Here is a 23,051-nt window from a genome sequence, read left to right as displayed (position 1 = left end):
TTAACAGTACAAGAAATTACAAACTCGAGTTGTAAAGAAAAATTAACACAAGGAGATCTTAAATTGGCCAAATAAAGTTATTCAATTATGTAAATAGCAACAGAAATGATACTCTTATTTATTGAGAGTTACTAATATTCTAATATCGGCAATGTACCTACCGTGCCCGCACATTTCTAGCGGGTGTAGCTGTCATAAATAGACTTTCTAGTAACTTTTGCTAGATGAGCGTTGAGAGATTTACGTGAAATTTAAAATTACAAGTTGACATAGGACACAGCCACACATATTACTGAACACCAAGAAATAACTCCTAATCGATGAATATTAACAATGAAAAAGTAAGTAAATAATGAAGAAGATTCAAACAGTTTTATGTAACAAATTGTTACACAACTTTGCTTTACAACATGTTTTTATAACGTGTTACAAAATTATATATTTTGGGCAAGTTTGTAACAAGTTTGTACAACAGTTCGCATCTCAGCATTAATAATGGCGTCACATTTATTGAATAACATGTAACTTGCTATATAACATGAAACGTTATATAATATCCTGTTATATAACATTTTTCTTTCTGTTCTTCTAACAAGTATTATATACTTCGTTATACATATATTACGCTATACAGGTTGTAACAAAAATGTTGGAGACTCCGGAAGTGGGAGACTCGTGAGGTGATTTGAAACAAGTCTTTCCTTAGCAAAAATGTTATCTGAGGCTTTGTTAACAAGATATTAACGAAAAACCCCGACCAATCACAGCTCGGCCGGCAGACTCGCGCTCTGATTGGTCGGGGTTTTTCGTTAATATCTCGTTAACAAAGCCTCAGATAACATATTTGCTAAGGAAAAACTTATTTCAAATCAACTCACGAATCTCCTATTTCCGGGTCCTCCAACATTTTTTTTACACCCTGTATAGACGCAGCTTAATTGTAAGTTAGTTTCAACGAATTCATGAATTCCAAAGTAGCCACAGTTGCAGAAGCGTCCGTGTATCATTTCCTTTAAATATCTGGCGACTACTTCCTCCATTCCATATGAAATTCCGTGATATCGCATCTATCTAGTCGGAAATTCTTTCTACAGTTCCATCAAAGTTCTCGTTTTCCAGCGAAGATGTGCATTGGAGTTTCTAAAGACACGGTTAAAAGGATTCCGCGATCGTTTCTGTACATCGATGCCCATAAAGCTAGAGCCATAGCGGGGCTCGATTGTCTATTCTCAGTTGGAGTCTGCTTCGCGATGAACATTCGACCCCCTTTAAATATTATTACTGTGGTTTCGCATATCGAGGATCGGATGCAATGTATCTCGGGCTCTGCTCCGGAAATTGGAATTTATTCTAATCACGAGCACGTCGTGAAAAAAAAGGGCACCATCGGTTGTCGGCCGCATCAAATATGCAGTTTACGGCTCGCGAGGATACGACTCGAGTGGTAGCGAGAGACGTTTCGTCGTCTTAATGAAAGGCAAAAGCGAACAATACCGTGGACGATGTAAAGCACGATGAAGAGACATGGTTTCATTAATATGTATTAAACGGAAATAAAACTAAATATAAATGAAAACGATTTCGACGGCTGTTTAATTATTATCGAGACCGTTAACGGTTATATAGATCGTTTCAGAACTTCCTCGAGGTACGTGGGTTGGGGAGGAGCTAAAAGCACAATCTTCGCGAATGAATTAAAGTTGAATTGGTTAGCGACGGACGAGGAAAATTTCAGTAGGAGGATCGTTTCTGTCCTTGATTCGTTTGTTTCCGATTAACAGACGCGGCCGGGACTTAACGGTTATCGAGAGATTCATTACAAATTGAAATCGATTCGAGTGGAACTTTATGGGCGACCGGACGCCTCGATGATGGGAAACTTTGTCGGGGCAATATTTGAACGATGAGAAGAGTTTCAGGGAATCGAGGCCACGTAACTTGATAGATTGATAAATCACTAAATGTTACGGACGCGATTGCGCTTGGCCTAGTCGGAGGAGACGATAAGTATTCGAAGTGTGTAGATCGGACACGTAATGTTTCTGATGAGAAAAATGAATAAACGGAATTCATTGAATTCCGTAAAGTAATGGGAAGGCGCGTTAAATAAGTTCTATTTAATTGCACGCGTGTTCAAAAGATTTTCAAAATCGATTTTCCCAAAAACTAAACCACACACGAAGAAATATTATTCTGTACGTTTGATTTATTCTTTTATGGAATTGTCTAGTAAAGAAAGAAACAAGATCTCTTTACCCGTCAATAATAGGAGTTAGTGAAAAAGAGTTGTACTAACAACAGGATACTTAATAACGAATTATCTAAGTACAGGGTGTTTGAAAATTCAGTGTCACGGTTACCATAGCATTATTCTACACCTCTGGATCGGTGGAGATTTGCAAAAGAAAGCGACCGCAAAATTGACCTGATCACTGAGCTGCTCGAGCCGGCTCAAGCGGCTCGATTATCCACGATTACTCGGGAAGGGGATGCGCTGTTGTGTTATACATATACGTTAGGACCGACCAGGAGGATTAGCCTAGTGGTGGGGTGACGACGCGCGCGCGCAGGGAGTTAATCACGTGACCTTAGCGCGTAGTTATTCCGACTGTACTATACGAGACAGGTCGCGTCATCGGGTGTGCGCTCACCTATACGTATATGAAACGACGAACTGCGAACGTTTTATAGGAAGAATGACAGAACGGAAGATTTGGGACATATAATGGTGTATCTGAGGTATCTACGTGCGACAATAGATGCTATTATTTACCTTGCATATGTATGAAATATGTAGGTAAATTACAAATAAAGCGTGTCCGAATGCTAATACAACTTTAACATAATTTTCCAAGAGAACGATTGAGTTGCGACCCATGGTACCTTTTAGACTTTTTACACCCATGGCGAGTTCAATACGATGCAATAATAAAACAGTTTGACCTTGAATTTCGAGGTCAAGGTCAATTTTGCGGTCGCTTTCTTTTGCAACTCGCCACCGATCCAGAGGTGTAGAATAACGCTATGATAGCCGTGACACTGAATTTTCAAATACCCTGTACAACTGCTGTGTTGCAGAGATTGGGTTGTAACTACAGTGGTAAAATGGCAATTAGTTCAGAGCCCCCTCCATACTAAGTTCCGACACCATAGCCTCGGCCTTAGCGCTTGCGCAAAAGCTGAATCGTGCTGGTGCGCTGGCGTACGCAACGTGATGGGAGAGCGAATTTGTGTTCGAAAAAACGTGTGAAGGGGAAGTGCCTCGCGTGGCAATCTGTTCATTGGCAATATAGCTAGAGTCCACTGCACTGCAAATGTTTTAAGTCCTAATCTTTAGTGACTCACCCAGTACTCTTTTGAGTACACGAAGAACATAAGACCCATGACGCAAACTAATGCCATCGATTACAGTCGGAAAGAAAGGAAACTTTATAACGAGAACTGTGAAACACTAATTCTTTTTCAAATACGCACACCTTTCCGCAAAACGGTAGCTAAATGGAGAACTAGGACCTGTCACTTTCAGCGCGTAGTTCCTCGCCAGGGAATCCAAACAGCTTTGGCTACAAAAGTATCCGCAACACGAGACAAGTTCTCCTCAAGAAAACTTTTGACCAGTCTGTAAAGTGTTACTGGCAAAGCCACAGAAACTCTGAAGTAAAGAACCGACTTCAAATCGAAAAGCTGACAACAACGACGTCCTCGATTCCATAACCCAGTCGACTGACACTTTTCCCACGGGCAAGATGGACGCAATATTATGCCCATGTAGAAGTAATAAGAAAATTCCATATAACAAATTTTGTGAGAAACAAGTCTTAAATATTGTTTATGTAACATATACAAGTAACAACTTTCAGTATCAGTGGTCTACAGACGACCATTCATGCCTGTCTATGTATGTACATACAAAATTTACACACGTATTATCACTAAACCAAATAGAAAATATGAAATAAACTATCTTGTACGCAACATCATATTTGAAAATGTAAAATGATAAACTTTATCGGATGCACGTACTTTTAATACTGAACTAACAAAAAAGTCAAAATCACTGGTATGTAAACTCTTACAAAAATGACTAAAATGTCATAACAATGTATTTTCTGAGATTTTTCGCAACTTTGATTATAATATACAAGTGAAGAAATTCGTTATTTTATCGATTTGCGTATTTTCAACAAGCTGCCCTTTTTACTAACGTGATAGAAATAGAAACACTTTTATTTGTGGCAGTTCTAGTGTTAAATGTGACTATCTACTGTGTCTGATTATTACTTCTACTTAAAATAAACTGTGATGATGACAGAGTAGTGGATGTTTTTGATCGATCTTGTGTCTTTTCATCTGTGAATTTGTGTTCTATTCATTACTATACAATTTTAAAAGTTAACAGAAGTGGAACGCGTTCCGTCGTAAATACTCATTTCATTCAGAATAGACTGAAACATATATTTGGCCAATATACGTACTACACTGCGAGTTATATTTCAATATACAGAGAATATGAAGATACACCCATAGGTATTATGTATACAAATTTTTGCATTTAACTGTTACTTCGAAAATAGGTGAAAGAATGTGTGAGTGACAATAGTCCGACGAATTTTAGAAATCGATTTTCATAATGCAGCTGTCTGTGGAAAAAAAATTTCTTCTACATGCTTAATTTATTATTCTATACCCGATGTTCCTTACGATGTCCAGTACATTGCATGTATGTCAATGTCCTCTTATTACCTTACATACATCTATCGTTTACAAGAGATATGCCAGTCAGTAGAAGTATTAACATTTAGTAATACTATATTAAATGTATTTAATGATATACAGGCTACCCTATTAATTATGGTACTGCCGGGAAGCATGGTGATTCTACGTGAAAAAGTAAGTAGAAAGTATACAATAAAATTTTGTCAATTGTGGTTTTGTTTACAAGAAAATAGACTTTGAATATTTGCAAGGAACGCATGCGTTTGGTTGTATCGTGATTGAACGGATATCGATACAGATTTGTGTACTGCTACCTACCTCTTTCAATAAAAAGAAGACACGTAATTTTTAAGATTCACGTTATTACTGTAAAAATTCTTTAAAATGCTGTCCATGCCCCCGCATGCACAGCTGTGCTCGCAGAATTAAATTATTATGCACGCTTACCAACGTATTTTACGTTCTCAATTCTTCAAACGCGGAAAAAATCCTCGCTTCTAACTGCTGAAAGCTACTATTATCTTTAGACTAAACTTTTCATTTAATAAAACACCATAAATAAAAATCAAGAGATGATAAATCCGGCTATCGCGGTGGCCAAGTCACTGTATCACAATGGCCAATCCAACATTCGTGTCGCTCGTTTAGTAAATTGTTAATTTGCCGAGAAAAATGCGGAAAAATAACAGTGATCTATATCGAGGTCCATTTAACCAGTACATAGTAAAATTCACGTGATCTTGGCAAATATTCCAGGTCAAGTTTCTCGTAACAAAATATCGTATGAACAAATGTTATTCTCTATTTTTGAATTATTTTTTCACACAGAATCATTATCTTCCTGGTTGTACCATGATCAATGGATCACCCTGTATTGGATGGTAGTATGAAGGAAGCAGTTCCCTGTCCCAGAGTGAAAATCGGTATCGCGACAATTGTAGTAGCTATAGGTCATTACGAGCTTCAGACTAGGGTGAGGAAAACTACGGGCGGCCTAAGTAGTTCAATTGGTTTGGACATAAGAGTAGGAAGGAGAACGAGATAAGGGAGAATTCAATAAACACTAAAGGGACAATTGCTCGGCTGATCGATTTTGGTAGAATCCTGAAGAAATAATACTATTCATGTGTGAACAATGTAAATTAAATCAGAATACAAGATGATCGTAAATTGTTTTAACGATTTAATTCAGTTACTAATTGAATTCACTAATTATATTTAAGAAAAATGTCACAAAAACGTGTGGCAGAATAATAGAAACTTGTGTGTATAGTGGCAGTCCTACGGACGTTTAAGAGATGAAAGAGATAACTATAATTTAACAGAGAGAGAGAGAAAGAGTAAATTTTTAAATAATATGAAGTCTTCGTAAAAATGCATATGTATTGAAAGGAACAGAAAGGACGAAAGAAAAAAAAAGAAGTTTAGATTCTGTTTATACTATGAACATGAAATTACATTTACTATTTAATAGTTTATAGTTAATTTCCTTGTCCATTATTGTTTGTGTCAATAAATGAATACTTGTTCTTAATATCTTCTAATAGCTCCGATGTATAAGTTATTAATAAAAACGATAATTTGTGGGCTTATTATTTTGATATACGACTACACACAGCTAGGTGAATATGGGGTAAAATCGGGTATTTGGATATTTTCGAAAAAACTTGTTTCTTTGTGAGCCAAATAATTTTTTCGAAGGATTCTCATTTTCTGACTCTGTAAGATACAATTAACACTAGAACTACCAAACCGGTCAAAATGACGGAATTCGAATTTGTATTTTACAATTATTGATATGTATTATGAAAGTGCTTTCGTTGATACTCATGTCGACATTTAATTTACTATATATTCTACATTACACAATATTATGCTATACGATATCATATAGTATAAATATTAATACATTAGGAAATTTAATTTATTATACATTCAACGCTGGTAGTTCTAGTGTTAAGATTTCTAGTGGCAACTAAAGTTCTTTTTACCATATGATCTTTTACTAGCAGGTAAAACACATTAGGTACCTGGTTCTGCCCCACATTCTTCTACTGTATAAAAAAAGACCATTCTAATATTATACACTACAACTAAGTACATAATAAATGGTCGAATTTCAGCCAATAAATTCCCGTTTTTAACGTAATCCTTTTGAATTCATTATGTTTAATTTAGTTATATTGACTTTTCGGATTTCATTCTCTCTAAAATAATCGAATATCTAAAATAGTTTGAAACTTCATTAACATTTCTAAATTAAAAGCATTTTGCCTCGACAGATCGTAACAAACACGTATTTCCAAAGTTGGAACATCGTGGTACTTTGCATTTACCTCCGAGATCTGCGATTGTCGTGGTCGAACGGAAGAACTTCGCAAACATTAAAAGCTGTTTCGTTCGTGGGAAATCCGCTTCTACGAGTCCAGGTGGAATTGGTAAGATTTTTTATGAACAATTTTCACAGCAACTGCACGCCGACTGGGTCTTTCTAAAGTGTTCTAACAGTTTTCTAATATTTGCTGCAAGAAAATCAAGTTACTAGCCCATAAAAGGAAGGGTTAAACTCGTTTCGAAGTTCATTTTACATATTCCAATATTTTTGGACGAATAGAAGGAACAAAGTGTACTAACATATGAAACAAATAAACCGCTGTCCAATAGTATGAGAGCAGGACTTATAATTTACGACAAAGTAAAACATTATTTTACAACAATTTAGTAAATCTTATAGAATGAATACACAGGGTGGGGCAATAATTATGTCCACTTTGAATATTGACGTGATTTGTAATAATATGAAAAAATGTTATACACAAACTATAAGTTTATTTTATTACTGCATTTGACCTTGCATGACCTTCAATGATAGCTCGCTGAAGTCATTTCAACGCCGGCTATCACATCGCGATAAAAAAAACATAGCATTCCATTCAAAAAAATAGAGATGACCTTGAAATCTCCTCTATGCCTTCATCCACGCAGAAAATGTTTGTGTCACAATATGCCCCCCTTTTTTCATCCTCTAGTAATTATAACAGCAGTTAAGATCTCTTCAATCGAATATTTCATTTTTTCAACGGAATATTATTATGGATATTTTATTTAATAAAATATTATAAGCCAAGTTTATTCATTCCTGTTAAGATTTGTGATCGATAACAATAATTTTATTCAGAACAAATGTGTGGCTAGATTGTAGTTTACAAATATAAAACGTATACACGAATCATTCTTATATTCATCATCTTATTCGATTAAAAAAATTCAATCATTTACGCAAACTGCACGAATAAACTTTGACTGTTCATACAAATTTATAATTTTACGGACTACGTTCTAAAATCTAGAAAAAAAAGACAAATAGAATAAAAGGTTATTCCACCTGTCCGAATATTGATTTTAATCCAGAATAAAACAGAAATTGTACTAAATCTTGCTAAAATTTGTATTCCTGTATGTTTCACGTGTCCGCACTTGCCACACGCGACACGAAGCGAGACACGAAAAAAAAAAAAATAACGAACACGAAAAACACACGCTTGCAACGTTTCGGGAGAAATTTTAATATATTTTTGGTGTAATTTTTTTCGCAACGTGCAATTTATGGAATACATAATAAATCAAGACTGATTAATATTAAATCTGTAACACGAAAAGTGCAATACAAGGAGGTGAAATTTACCTAATCACAAATAATGAAAAATTCATTCAACCATATTTTTGCCCGCCAAATGGGAATTTCGATATGAAAGCAGTTGGTTCCGTACCGTCGCGGCACTTTCTGGCCGCCAAACGTCAGCTCCATAAAAATAATATTGATCCTGGTATTTCAACGTGGAGTTCAAGGAGAGGAAGTCGACCCTAGCAATACTCATGCGGTTTCTATTCCTGGAATATCGTTGATATCGTACGATCATCCGGAGACACTTTTATGTCTCTGTTTCCCGGAAAAGTGCCCGTTCCGCGTGTGATTTTTCTTGTACCAGAAACATACATAGTACTCTACTATCTTTTTCTTTTTCCTGTACCTCGCTACACCTCCCTAGGCATTTATGAACCGATAATATCGAAATCTGAACGCATTTTCCACTATCTACGTAACCACTATTGTTATTGCATTTACATTTCAGAGAAATGTCGACGTTTGAGGTGATAAAAGTTTCTAATATTCTTTGCGATAATAACAGTTCTACTATATTTGCGACTAAATTGCTTTGTTTCAGAAATTTATGTATTATGCGATAAGAGGATGAAATAACAGTATTTATGTGAGTTACCAATGTATTATAAAAGTAACCAACGAACAGAAAGAAATATGTACGAGTGCTCTACCCAGACAGTATAAATAAATGTACCGCGTTGCTAATGACATTGGCTGTTAAACCAACGTTAAAAATGTAAAACAAAAGAAAAAAATTAAATTTTGCTGTATGAAATGATTACCGTTATACGAAGCAAATATAAAAAATGATATCTACAAATAACAGAAATATAAGGTTTCAAATGAATTTCCAATTTCGTTAAAACTTAATTATCACACACAATACATTAAATAATGATTGTAAAGTAACTGTTCTTGGAAACAGATATATTACACGAAATGTATAAAGTATTCTATTTTAGCCATAAAATACGTAACTGTTGAAAATATCTATCCTATGATTGCTGTACAGTGGGTTTATAATTCGAACACTTGAACTATCGCCATAATCTGGACTCTTGAAGTCTGTTACCCGCGTGCCCGCGTGTATACGTACACATTAGTCGTCGTTAATATAACATTTATATCGTGAGATTAATACTAATAACAACTAATCTAACTATGACACTAATATTAACTAACATTGATAAACAATCCATTAATTTAACACGTTGACTGCCACAGTGAAAAAGGCCGCTCGTAGCCAGACACACTTTATTTCGTTTTTTAAGTCATAAATTGTCAAAAATATTTGAGTTTAGTTAATAGAGGCTGTAGGTCTTGCTTTAAATTATACTGCGATATTAATTTAATGCAAACATTTTATAACAGTGTTCAAATAATCCAGACACTTTTCAATGTACGTGTCACCCATATTTGGGTGACGTGGCAGTCAAAGTGTTAATGTCAATTTGAATTAATAGGTGTCTATTTGCCACTTTTTGTGTGACTCCTTAAAATTTCAAGTTTTCAACTCCCGTCATAGTTACGAACGTGAAACTGTTAACATAAAATAACTCAATAAATAAATTTAAATGCGTAATATTGATTTCTAATCAACATATTTATTACGCGCTTTCCATGTTTTTAAATATATAATGATGAAAACTCGATCCTTCAGGGGCGTAGACATGTTGGCATTCATTATATTATAACAAGCACGCATTCATTACGCCTCCTTCCGTTTAATGAGATATTCTCGACGTAATGTCAACCTATTAACGCAGCAACTTAACAAAAATTCTTTTTATAATGCACACAGCACGGTGAAAAAAGGGTAGTTAAATAATTACGTAGTAAATTCTCACTCGTTTATTCGTTAGCAGAGCAACCGCGGTGGTATTATATTTATCGTTTATTATATTCCCTTTCTTGGACGACGTTTATGAAGCCCAGCTGTATTATTTGCCTATTAAAAAAATAATTTACTTTGGAATATATCGGAAAAGTTACGTTAATTATCGAAAGAACGGTAATTAAGAATATCGAGTAGGAACTTTTGTCACAGAATAATTCGAAATTGCGGAATTAAATTACCTAAGGTATCATAAACTATTTCAAGGAAAACATTTGTTGCGAATGAAATATAAATTATATGTACTTTTCAATGTTACACCTTTTCTGCGTTTTTGTTTAATTATGTCACACATAAATGAGTGTACGAATAACAGATATATTATGTTTATTCAAATTTAATATGTACTTTTCAGGAAATCAAAAGCCTAAAAATGTTTCAGTAATACCTACTCGTTCTAGTTCACTAGCATTTTTCGTTATTTTTTAGAGAGGTACCAGGCACAAATATGCTCCGAATATCGACTATGCTACCAGTTCATTAAAAAAACAATTGGATTACTGATCGGTACATACAGTTAATATGACGGTAACGAAGCTACTTTAAAAACTCATTGACATACGTTCACGTTGAAAAATTGACGAAGAAATTGCAATAGGCGCATGAATGACGGTAAAATAAATATCAACGAAAGGATCCGCGTGCAACGAATCAAGAACGGCACGATGGTTTGTGACATCCATTCTAATCCGATTGTTGCAGTCACTGCCCGATTATTTCCAGTAATCTGGGCCACGTATGTAACGAACCGCAACGTCCTCCGTTGCATCTGGTTTCCATGTACACTGGCGTTAATGGAGACGCCACGTGCCCGTAATTGCAGACGTAATATTGCAAAAAAGTCTATAACGTCGAGATAGTGTGCAATACAGCGTGTGTCACTCAAGCATACATGTTTTAATATTTTTTTATATTGTTAAGCCTCTAATAACGGAGTATAAAAGTATGTGGTTGGATCAATTACCTATGATCACCCACTGAGAATCTGGATATCTACTAATTTTATTTGATTTACTTGAAACTCTAATAGGTATAAAAAATAGTTGCACGTGGAGTTCTATTAGATTGTTTATATTGGGGAAAATAGAAAATATATGGGATTAAAACTTTGAAAATGGTGAGACCTTGTAGAAATTTTGATAATTAATTGTCCAAGGTCGTATTTACAATTTTGTTACGATCTTGTAACTTAAATCTGTAAATTTGCAGTTGCAAATACCTTTAATTATTAGTCTGCGGATTTTATGACTTTGTAGAATACACGATCATATAGAACTTAGTGTACTAAAAATAGTAATTGAAGTTAGACATGATTCTAATTTTATTTAGAACTTGACAGATGTTCCGTTGTAGACCTGAAACGACGGCTATACAGGGTGTAACAAAAATGTTGTCCGACCCGGAAATGGGGCACTCGGGGGGTGAATTGGAATAAGTTTTTCCTTAACAACAATGTAATCTGAGGCTTCGTTACCGAGATATTAACGAAAAACAGAATAAACAAACATCGGTTCATTCCTGTTTCTGTAAATTCGTCCATAAAAATGTGTATCTGCATAAGCATTCGTAGACTATTTATAATGTACCACGAATCGAGCATTAGAATTTTAAAGAGAGTTATTCAAACGAATACCATGTTCGATAGTCTAAACAAGTTATTATGATAAATCTATGGTTTATAGATAAAACTTAACGAATCTATAACAAGGTTATTCTTTCACGTTTAAATTTAGAGAAATTATTAACAGAGGGGCATTTTTATTCGATATCTGTTTTTATAAATTGGCTTTCAAAATTTAAAATTTATGTGCTTATAATTAAAAGAAGTTAAATTGTGTAAACGGTTCACATCATAAAAATTTAGATCATTACATCTGTCGGTCCTGCAAAAATCATTTCCTATGCGACCACGTGTCATTAAACCAAGATGATTGTTCGTCATGTCCGGTGAAGAGTTAATGACCGGTTACATTAACTCCTGCACTTAAGTATGCAATTGCGACGATTCAAATTTCTACCAACGTGTCGCACAATTTAACAATTCCTCGACCGACTGGCGGTGCACTGTTGCATCTTTTTAGATGCAGATTATTGTGGAATATTACGTCTTTTGATATGCAAAGGCCACGCGTGTGAGGTTGCATGTTTTGTTAAATAGAATCTAGCTCCGCGAGCTATTACGTTCATTCATATGCAATTAGTTCGCAATTATTCTGTTAGGCACTGTTCCAAATACAATTTCGCAGTTAACCTTGTTTTATCAATAGGACCGTATTTTGTTTCGTATTCTCGTGAACTGCATTTTTAGAATTGCCTACAACGTAATTTACACCTGCAGTTTAGGAAATTTCTTTCCTTTCGCCTTTCTTAATTGTTATTTTTTCTTGTAATTATAAATTCTTTAACCGTATTACTGAAAATGTATTTCTATTGACCTTGGTGTCACATAACTACTGATGTTTAAATAAATTTGTTATAGAAAACACAGGCACATAAGTATCTAAGAGTATGTGTACAAAGTGTCTAGTGAACTCAGATAATTATGTTATCACTAATAGATCCACAAAATGTTTGGTCGACCAGGACAGAAATTCAAAAAATATTCGCAAGATTAGGTACGCTATTTCAAACGCATACTGTAAAAGCACCAGTAACTGTACATGACAATATTAATGTTAATATCTGAAGGAAAATACAATTTTCTACATAATTCATGTCAAAGGATTCCTCTAATAATTACGGCATACATAAACAGATATAAATATAAACAATTTAAATTAGTTATACAAATTGGTTATTAAGGTTATTACAGAAACACGCAAGCATTATTAAACAATGACAATACGTTAATTATTCCAACACGTAATAACGCAGAGTTCAAATATTTACAGAAACATTTAACCGAAGTTGAAATATAATTGCAAACATTATAATTAGTTATATTTGACAGAAATGAAAAGCACTCGGATATTTCGGCGTTCGTATAGCACAATAATATGAGTTATTTGTAATTTATCGAGGGAAAAAGTTTTCATTCCTGAAAAATTTCCGCCCAGTTTCATTTTATCCAATTTTTACCTGGCCTTCTCACACACAATGAAATTTAAAGCTCTTTAATTGAAATATGTATATTACTCCGCTGGTATAATGCAGGATCCACTTGACGAGAGGCTTTCGTGTAAAACTTTGCAGACTCACTTATTCTATCACTCCCACCGGAAAAAATTCAACGACCTATATGAAATAAAATTCCGTGCAGTTTTGTTTTTTTGCTTAATACTTTTTCAGAAAAAAATCTAAGACTAACTGCAAAAAAATATTAATATAGTCCAAATTATATGATGCAAATTATATTACAATATAATATGTACAATTATAATTACAAATTATAACAATTGTAGGAAGATACAGTTTTGGTTCCTGTACACAAACTATGAAGATTGAAAACCATATTTCGGTGACATTATTTACAGCATTATCAGATTAATTCGAATTATTCTTTCTTCATATTTTGGTTCACGACATTTCTCTCCATTTTACGATTGTCTTCTGTTTTTTACTAGCACCGCATTGTTTGTTTAGGTTACCATTTGGCGGACGTAAGTCATAAACAAAGTATTCCTTTATTATTAAAAATGTAATAATGATTATATTGTTACAATTTAATTTGAATTATTATTGAGTTCTTGTTACTTTATACAAATTAATACTTGTATTTCTGTAGTCATTGTGTTGTACTTCCGTTAACAAAATATTAAATATACTGGATAAATATTGTAATGTAATTATATTCAATATTGATAACTTTATTCTTAATATTATTAAACCTCCAACCATATTTATATTACATGAAAGTAATATGGAAAAGTTGCCAGTAATTCGCATGAGTTTATATTTCAAGCAGATTCAGCGAGAGTACAATAAAATTTTTGTATTTTTTTCAGAAACCGTCAGCGGCACCAACTGCAACTTATACCTACTGGGTGTAAACGTATTATTCACGGAGAGAGCCTTTTACGAGCATCAGTAGCTATTTCCCTTTTACTGCGTTTGTTAATAACTTTTTTGCAACGGGCCTCAGCTTACGTAATCCTACTTTCTCAGGTTGTAAAATCTTATGAATACTAAAATGGGATACGTGTTACGATCGACAAAGAAAATTAATGTTCACTATTATTATCGTAACGTCGAAATGATTTTAGACATGACGCAGTCCATTGTACACAGTGGAGCCTCTATTATATGGACTGGTTGTGCATTGTCCAGATAATCGATCGATGAAGTTCTTATATAAGAATCAGTATTCATTATACGTTAACCTTACACATTGAACCATAGAAATATTCCTTCTTCAGAATAGCTAAAAGATAATTATAAAGAATTATTATAAATCCATTGTGGAGTTGTCATGACTACATTTTCTTGGAAAATACATTTTATGTAATAAAATTAAGGTAAATATTCTTATATGTTATTGATTGAATATTATAATCGTCTGTTGAATCGAACTATGCTTATGTACCTATACGTTGTTCATATAATGCAGATTTTACTGCAATGTCTACAGTAGTGTTTTTAATACACTTATACTTATATTTTATACACGCACACTTTATGTTTTACAATCTATGGTCTTAAACGATTAAATATTAGCCTACATACGAGATCCAATTTCAAATTTACGTGCCATTCCCGTAATTCACATCTTACGTCTAAAAGGTAACATCGAATGCGTGTTTGAAAATCAAATTTCAACAACATATTACAGAATATATAATACCAGTCAGTCTGCATTCGAGATCACTTTTTAAATTATTATTCTACAGTCTGAACTTTGCGATGTCGTATGCAGAAATAATCAAATTGTGTATTTTGTTGGAAATCAAATTGTAACAAAAAATTATAAAGTATAAAGTATACTTAAACTATGTATTATAATAGTAAGAAAATGTCCTATTTGAGAATAATCGGTATATCATTGTAGCTTACCATCATTACAGGCACAATATTTAACTTTTAAAACTGGGTGGTAGCCATCTTCCACAAATTCACTAATTCACGTGGCATAACACCGCGTCAGTTTATTTTGCAACTCCGTCATCAGAACTTTATGTTGTGTTAACTTAATTAAAATTTGGCTGTTAAGGCGTGCTTCCACAACTTCTTCGATGAAGGAAAAATCTTTATTGGCATTTACTTACCGGGAGTTTGCCATGCGCCCTTTATCTGTCCCCATAAAAAAAGTTACAGTACTCCTGCGTGGACTACCTTAGTACCTGGGTGAAAATATAATTTTGGAGGACGTCGTAAAAAATTCAATCCTCTCGAAAGTAAACGTGATTCTTCGACCGATAGACTACTAACAGACATATTATACAACACCAATTATGTAATACAATTGTAATTAAATTGTTGTCTCTAATCTAATGTAACATACCACCCGCGACACTTATTGCACATACATGAAATAATGCGAAAAATGTCTGATTTAAATGTAAACCAACTGACTCACTCACAACTTCCGTGTTTTCTTGAAGATTGTTTTTTAATTACTTTGTTCACATTTAATATAATTATTCCAACATAATAACTACTAAATTTCATGTACACTAAATTAAATTGTAAAATACAATTAAGTATATACAGTGGCGATAAAGATATTAGAGCCATAGTACGAAAAATATACTTTTGTATCTGTGTAAAAATGAAATCACAATATTAAGATTTTTACAGTGCCTAATTTCTCATTAAGAATTGCCCACTAAAAATACACAGAAGAATTGAAACTGGCTTGTGTAATTATAAAAAATACAGTTAAAATCGTGAAATCATCAATTGATACAGGTGGCCCTAATAATTTCATCACCCACATAACCCGCTAACTGCATTTGTTCTCTACAGTGGACGCCTACTTTATCACTTTAGTGACAATATTTGGTACATTTCTTTACAATCAACAGTACGAACCTGCTTTAACTGACATCCAAAGATTAGAAACATACTATTACTATGACTAGTAGTGCCATCATTTATCGTAAGCAAAGACATTACTTATACAAAAGATAAAGAAAAACAAAAATATTTAATAAAATGTATTAAATAATCTTAAAATGACTATTGTTTCTTGATTTTATGAAAACAAATTTTGTACGAGATACTAAGAAGATGCAGTAAGCGGGATAATATAGGTACTATAATACAATTTAGCATAATATAACACTAAGAAAAAGATTTAACAGAACTCTTATTTTCCTTGATCTCCGTTTAAATAAATGAAGCTTACCTAGTATTTCAAAGGGATTGTTTTACTATCCGGAAATTCCTTTATCCGAACACGTATGTCACCCTATTAATTTGGGTATGGGAGACTTTACAGAATTTCTACAATAAAGTATAACACTTATTTGTATTTCGATTTCTAGGTTCTTGCTATCCTCTTTTCTACTGCATTCCGCCGAGAAGAGAAGAACCACCTTGTGTCAATTAATAGGCCGAATTTTAGCAATGCGACAGAACTGTCTCGAGGTTAACAGATAAAACTTAAGTTCTGGTTTGCCCCTCGGCAATTTCGGGCTCTCTCACGTACAAGTTTGCTATAAATGTCAAGAAAAGGCTAAAATTATAAACCAGCTGATGAAACGCATTTTCGTCCATCAAGATGTTCCTCACTTCCGGTGAGGAATTGGTGTATACCACGGTGAAATGTCTCAATTTAAAAATAGAAAAACGTTATCCTAGAAACAAGTTTCTAAATTATTAGAAGGTTTTCGACATTTATATTAGATGAGACATTGTGTATAGGAACATATGAAACTGGTAAACACTGCATTTACATTTAATTGTAATTGAATGTCCATGGTACAAACTAATTTGTCAAAAGCTCTTGAGTTATATACGATAGTTAATTAGTTTCCACTACACAAATATTTATTGTAACTAGAAACTAGAAAGCAATGGGTTAATTGTATACTAAAGACCAAATTAACGTCTATCACAGCTTTGCAGTCCATTTATTCGATACTACGGATTTCCAACGTGATTGTAAGCGTCGTTAGAATCCTTTATTACATTCGAGTAAATTATATTCTTTATGTTTTGTCGCTTCAGTGTTTTACAAATATTTCAGTAGGTAACAACGAACATATACTCTGAACTTTTGAAAATAGAAAAAAGTATTCATAGAAACCAGTTATTTAAACGAGAGTCAAAAGAATACAACTCTGACTGAAATTATGAATTTTCAATAAATTAAATAGAATGCAATATTTTCTGTCTATAATTGCGTTATATTGGTCTTCTTACAAGAATTAGATAGAAAGTTATATGCTTTGTTAACGACCCCATTATGTAATAAAGAAGTTAAAACTATGCTTAAATACCCATAGAGCTTTCATTTTATTTCATACGCGGTGTGGAAAATTGTTAGAGTTATCAAAAAGGTCTGCAAATTCTATGACCATGTAGAGAGGAATATTATTTTAATTTTAACAGCATATGAATGTTTTTATTAGAAACGTGCAGTATAAATGGATCGATGCATGGGCGAAAGTAAATCGTTTTTGACTACCGTTCGATCTGCCGGAATATGGATTCGATAGTTCGTTAGTCATTTTCGTGGCCATAAATTCAGTTTCACTTTACCTGTGTTCAGGTCACTGAACTCTACGCAGCGAATGAAACCTGGAACTATCTATCTTCCGTGTTAGAAACTTTCTATATGGGTAATTACTTTTTTCCTAAATTAATACAACTATTGATAATATATACAACGCTCTTAAATATGATAAATTATAAAACATTCTGCAATAAAGTGAAATGAAGTGACTCAAATGAAATTATTAATCAATTATTTTAACGGAGTAGAAAAATTTGATATAATTGTTAGGAACTATGCATTTGTGTAGTGGAACACTTGCATTATATTATATTATATTATATTGTATTGTATTGTTCTATTCAGAGATCACTGAAAAGTTTAATTAATTAAAATTAAATTACTTAACGAATACATTGACGGGTTCTCGTTAGACTCAATTTTTAATTTAATTATTCAAAGGAATCTCATATTTCTGCTCACTAACTGCATCATCGCAAACAAATTACATCAAATGTATTTCATATTTAGAAGACCCCCTCTAAGCCATACAACGATTTAGTACATATTCCACAATTTTCATGTTTGGTCCATTAAATTAATTTGATTAAAGTTGTTGCTATTATGTATTGTTACGTTATAAACTAACTGGAAAGTTGAGTAAGTTTCCATGTTCGATGCGATGAATAATTTGCAACAGCGTTTGTGCGTTTGTGGATGATGTGCAGTAAAAAACATTTCAGTAAAATGTATGTACATACAGGATGCCTTCGAACTGGTGATACAACCTGAAAGGATATAATTTTACATGCACAAATAAGTCGGAAATATACAATAAACTTGTTTCGTTTGATACTTTATTTTCGATATAATCGAATTCGAAAGTCTGCTGAATACGTGCGTAATTAACACTTTGACTGCCACGTCGCCCAAATATGGGTGACACGGAGCTTGTAAACAGGCTGGACTATTTAAGTACGATTTAAACATTTTTGCTTAAAATTAACGTGGCAGTATAATTTAAAACAAGACCAACGGCTTTTGTTAACTAAACGCATATATTTTCGACGATTTATGAGTTACACAACGAAATAAAGTGTGTCTGGTCACACACGGCCTTTTTCACTGTTGCAGTCAAAGTGTTAAGTAGAAATTGCCTAACGCGTCTGTCAATGGCACTCCGTTTCTACTTATTGTCAGCATGAATACATTACATGTTAAATAAACATTAGAAAAAACATTTTTGTACGATGTTTCGTTTCCGAACAATTAATTTTGAAAATTCATCTAATACATACGTATTCATATTAACAAATCAGTAGAAACGGATTGTAATGAACAAACGCGTTAGCCAAAGTCTATTGAATTGTGCGTATACACAGCAGGTATTCAAATTCGATTGTCTCAAAACCTGAAGCACCGTACGAAAGAATGTTCTTCTACATTTTCGATTTGTTTTTGCAGGTAGAATCACTCCCTTCGAGTTGTATCACTAGCTCGGAGACACTCGGTGCATAAAATAACTAGGTTATTTATTACTTTTAGTTTCTTCAAGAAAATAGAAATATTCTTCTACCAGGAGTGAAATTATTATTCTAAAACCATCGATTTCCGACAACGTTTAAAACATTTGAGATTTTAGCCAAATAAACACAACAAATGAAATTATAGATGTTGAATTATTTGCTTTAAAATGTTATTAAGAAGTCTTCAAAAAGTAACAAGTAAAATTTATGACATGAATTTTTTATCGATATTTTTGTCTCACTCACTTCATATAGGCATCTTACTGTGATAATATAAGTTTCTACACTCATTTCTGCTCAGAAGAATTTTTCTTTGATACTCTTTCGCTATGGGAAACTATAAAATGCAGGGCAATATATCATTTAAAAGTAGTATATTCATTGAAGACGATTTCGAAATTTATTTTTATTAATCTTCATTTCCACAGAATTCTTTTCATATACTCATTCGGGCAATTATATATTATTTTTAGTTGCTTTTGTTTCTCTTAAGAAATATATCTGACTCCATTAAGCAATATGTATCTGCCGTGTCCATGGTTCCTTCGAATTTAACATAATTTGCATATACCTAATTACAAAAAACACAAAGGATGAACATAGAATTTATCTACAGGTAATTGAATAATGAATTGCTGTAAAAATTTCTTGACACTCAAATTAGTTGTATACTAGAGTAATGGGCAAAGCTGTGAAACGTTGAGAAAAGAATTTCTGTTTGCAAGTATTTATCTTGTGAGCTTGGCAGAACCGGAACAACGTCTTTTTGTACTTTTCACGGAGAAACTGTCATGTACCTATAGTCAGCCACGTTCCATACTCGTCTCCTCCTAAACAAATCTAGCAAGCAAAGCTCCCTGAAATATGTCCCTCATTGGAGGGACATCCCTTATTTATTTCAACACTGAAATTCAGGAATTTTTCTCGTGCCTCGGAAACCAATTATGATCCATACAAAAGCGGAGACAAAAGAATTATTTAATACTATTAACTTACCGTAATTTATGAGAAATGATTATTGAACGCAATCCTTACGTACACCAATATAACAAAACGTAAATGACTCAATTGATTTTTTAACATCACTGACTCAGGTCATTTTCATAATCTCTAGTACATTTATATTATTCTTAAATAAATCCCAAACACATATATTTTAATTTATCTTCTATTTATCCAAATGTAATCAACCCAGCGAACTTGATAATCCGGTTAAGTATTAAGAAGATCGTTTTAGGACGCAGAACGAGAACACCATAATCGCGTGACAGGCAAACAGTTATTCGACTGGAACTTGAGGAACACAGTTTCGAATCCCTGCAGAAACCGGATTTCATTTGTCGTTACTCGCGGACGACTGACCCTCTGATCTATGCGGCTTTCCACGGGTAATGCGAAACCCCCAGAACGTTCTGGTTGCTCTATTTTTTGTCGACGGAAAAATTAAAATTTATGATCGGGGAACACGATTACAAAGATGCAACGGGGGACCAGTGTGGGCTGCAACGGGTTATGATAAATTTCCATGCGAGCCACGCAGCTGTTTATTCCGTCAGAGCGTATTGAGACCTTCTACCGTGTCGAGATTTCAACGGTATTATCGTATGTATCGCGGCTTTGCTGGAAGAATGAAAATAGAACGAATGACAGTAAACTTGCCTGAGTACAGGCTGATCATTAATACTTTGCGGTTTGTGGGCGATATAGAATTCTCGGCTTTTAAAAAGGTACACCACCCTGATCTGGGAATATTTGTCATACATAGTTACTAAATGAAAACTTGTTGGAGAATATAAAAATAGCTTTATATTTTTTTCACGATTTTTGGGATGTATAATAATTACGAAGTTATTCGTTAATTCTGAAATCACTTCTGCTAGAACATTAATTGCTAACCGCTATCATCGGCGATGGCTAAACCGTAGAGAAATAAAAAATGCTTCCTCATTTATACAGGGTGTAACAAAAATGTTGGAGGACCCGGAAATGGGAGATTCGTGAGGTGATTTGAAACAATTTTTTCCTAAGCAAAATTATTATCTGAAGCTTTGTTAACGAGATATTAACGAAAAACCCCGACCAATCAGAGCTCGGCCGGCAGACTCGCGCGCTGATTGGTCGGGGTTTTTCGTTAATATCTCGTTAACGAAGCCTCAAATAACATTTTTGCTGAGGAAAAACTTCTTTCAAATGACCTCACGAGTTTTCCATTTCTGGGTCTTCAAACATTTTCGTTACAGCCTGTATAGGAGAATATTTTCTTCTTTTCAATTTGATTAAGCATATTTTTGCAATTTTTCAAATGAAAATCTATACGTTATAAAAGGTGTATGTAGATATTAAAAAAGCTAGTTTTCATGTCCCAAATATATGTTAATATTATTATAATTTAAAATAATGACATTAATAGTTACAAAATTTTATAAGTGTTCATTCATTGGTGCGTTCACCCTACTCTGGGATATTTTTTTTCATGTGCAGATCATTCAATCCTATTATAGCTGCCGTATCAGCATAAACGTTCTCCTATTCATCATTTCTAAAATATATTAAACACCTTAATTCTGCACTGAATTTATTTATTCGAAGGCATAGAAAATTCCCAAACAGTGATACAATAAATTACAAAGTAGTGAAAACAGTACCAAATCTCATGAAGGTGCCACATTCGGCGGATTATACCAAAGTCCATCGTCAAATACTAAACAATCAAGTACAGGAAAGGCTCCATGAGAGTTGGGTAGAAAGTTTCTCGTGAGAGTTTCTAGTTCATCCTCACTACAGGGGGGGGGGTGTGGAACTTGTCAACTGCATTATTTTATTGCTCCCCTCCCCTCCCGCCGCTTTTATTGCCGAGGCTCGGGCTTGGGTAAAAAATAGATTTGTGAGGTGTTAAAACGATTTGCGATGCACCATGAAAGTTTAGAAGCGGTAACAAGTTTCAAACTCTCATGGAGCTTTTAAATGTTTCAACGTTAACCCTCGCAAATTGAACAGTATACGTGATAGAGAGTTTAATTAAACGAAAGTTGCAGAAATCGACATCTCTGTCATTCAACACGTTTTCCGGTTAAATCCCATATTGCCAGGTCGGCCTCGAAGAACGAATACTATTATTCTCGTACGATTACCGCGAATTTCGCAATTGATTTGTAGCCTCCTATGCTGCGTTGCGACAACGCTAACGTGACTGCCAGAGGGTGGGTGGCGGCGGATCAGGAGGAGGGTGAAACCAATTAAGCCGTCAGTGCGTTAACGCGTGTCATTCAGTCCCATATTGTAACCAAGTGTGACCAATCGTGACAATGAGACTTAATTACACGGACAATGTCAAACGCAGGCCTAATAATGATTTGTCATTGCTTCGGACTTGTTGGTGATTTTCAGGATTTTCGTTCTAACATTTTCGAGGTTCATAATCCGGCAGTGGAAATTGTCTTCAATCCCTTATAGTGCAAATAGTTTTCGATTTTTCTTTAAACTGATACTGAAATCGCAACATCCACAATATTCTCAAATTAAACGAAAATTCTATCGGATGTACCGAAGTAAGTGGTTTTGATACGGGGTGTGTAGTATTGATTTTATGAAAAGATGGCCGATTAAAGTATGTATTATGATGTACCAATACGTAATCCACTGTTACTTGATGAAATT

The sequence above is a fragment of the Dufourea novaeangliae genome, unplaced genomic scaffold (genome assembly GCF_001272555.1).
Source record: "Dufourea novaeangliae isolate 0120121106 unplaced genomic scaffold, ASM127255v1 scaffold372, whole genome shotgun sequence".
NCBI lineage: Eukaryota > Metazoa > Arthropoda > Insecta > Hymenoptera > Halictidae > Dufourea > Dufourea novaeangliae.
Note: the sequence above shows the minus strand (reverse complement) of the source record.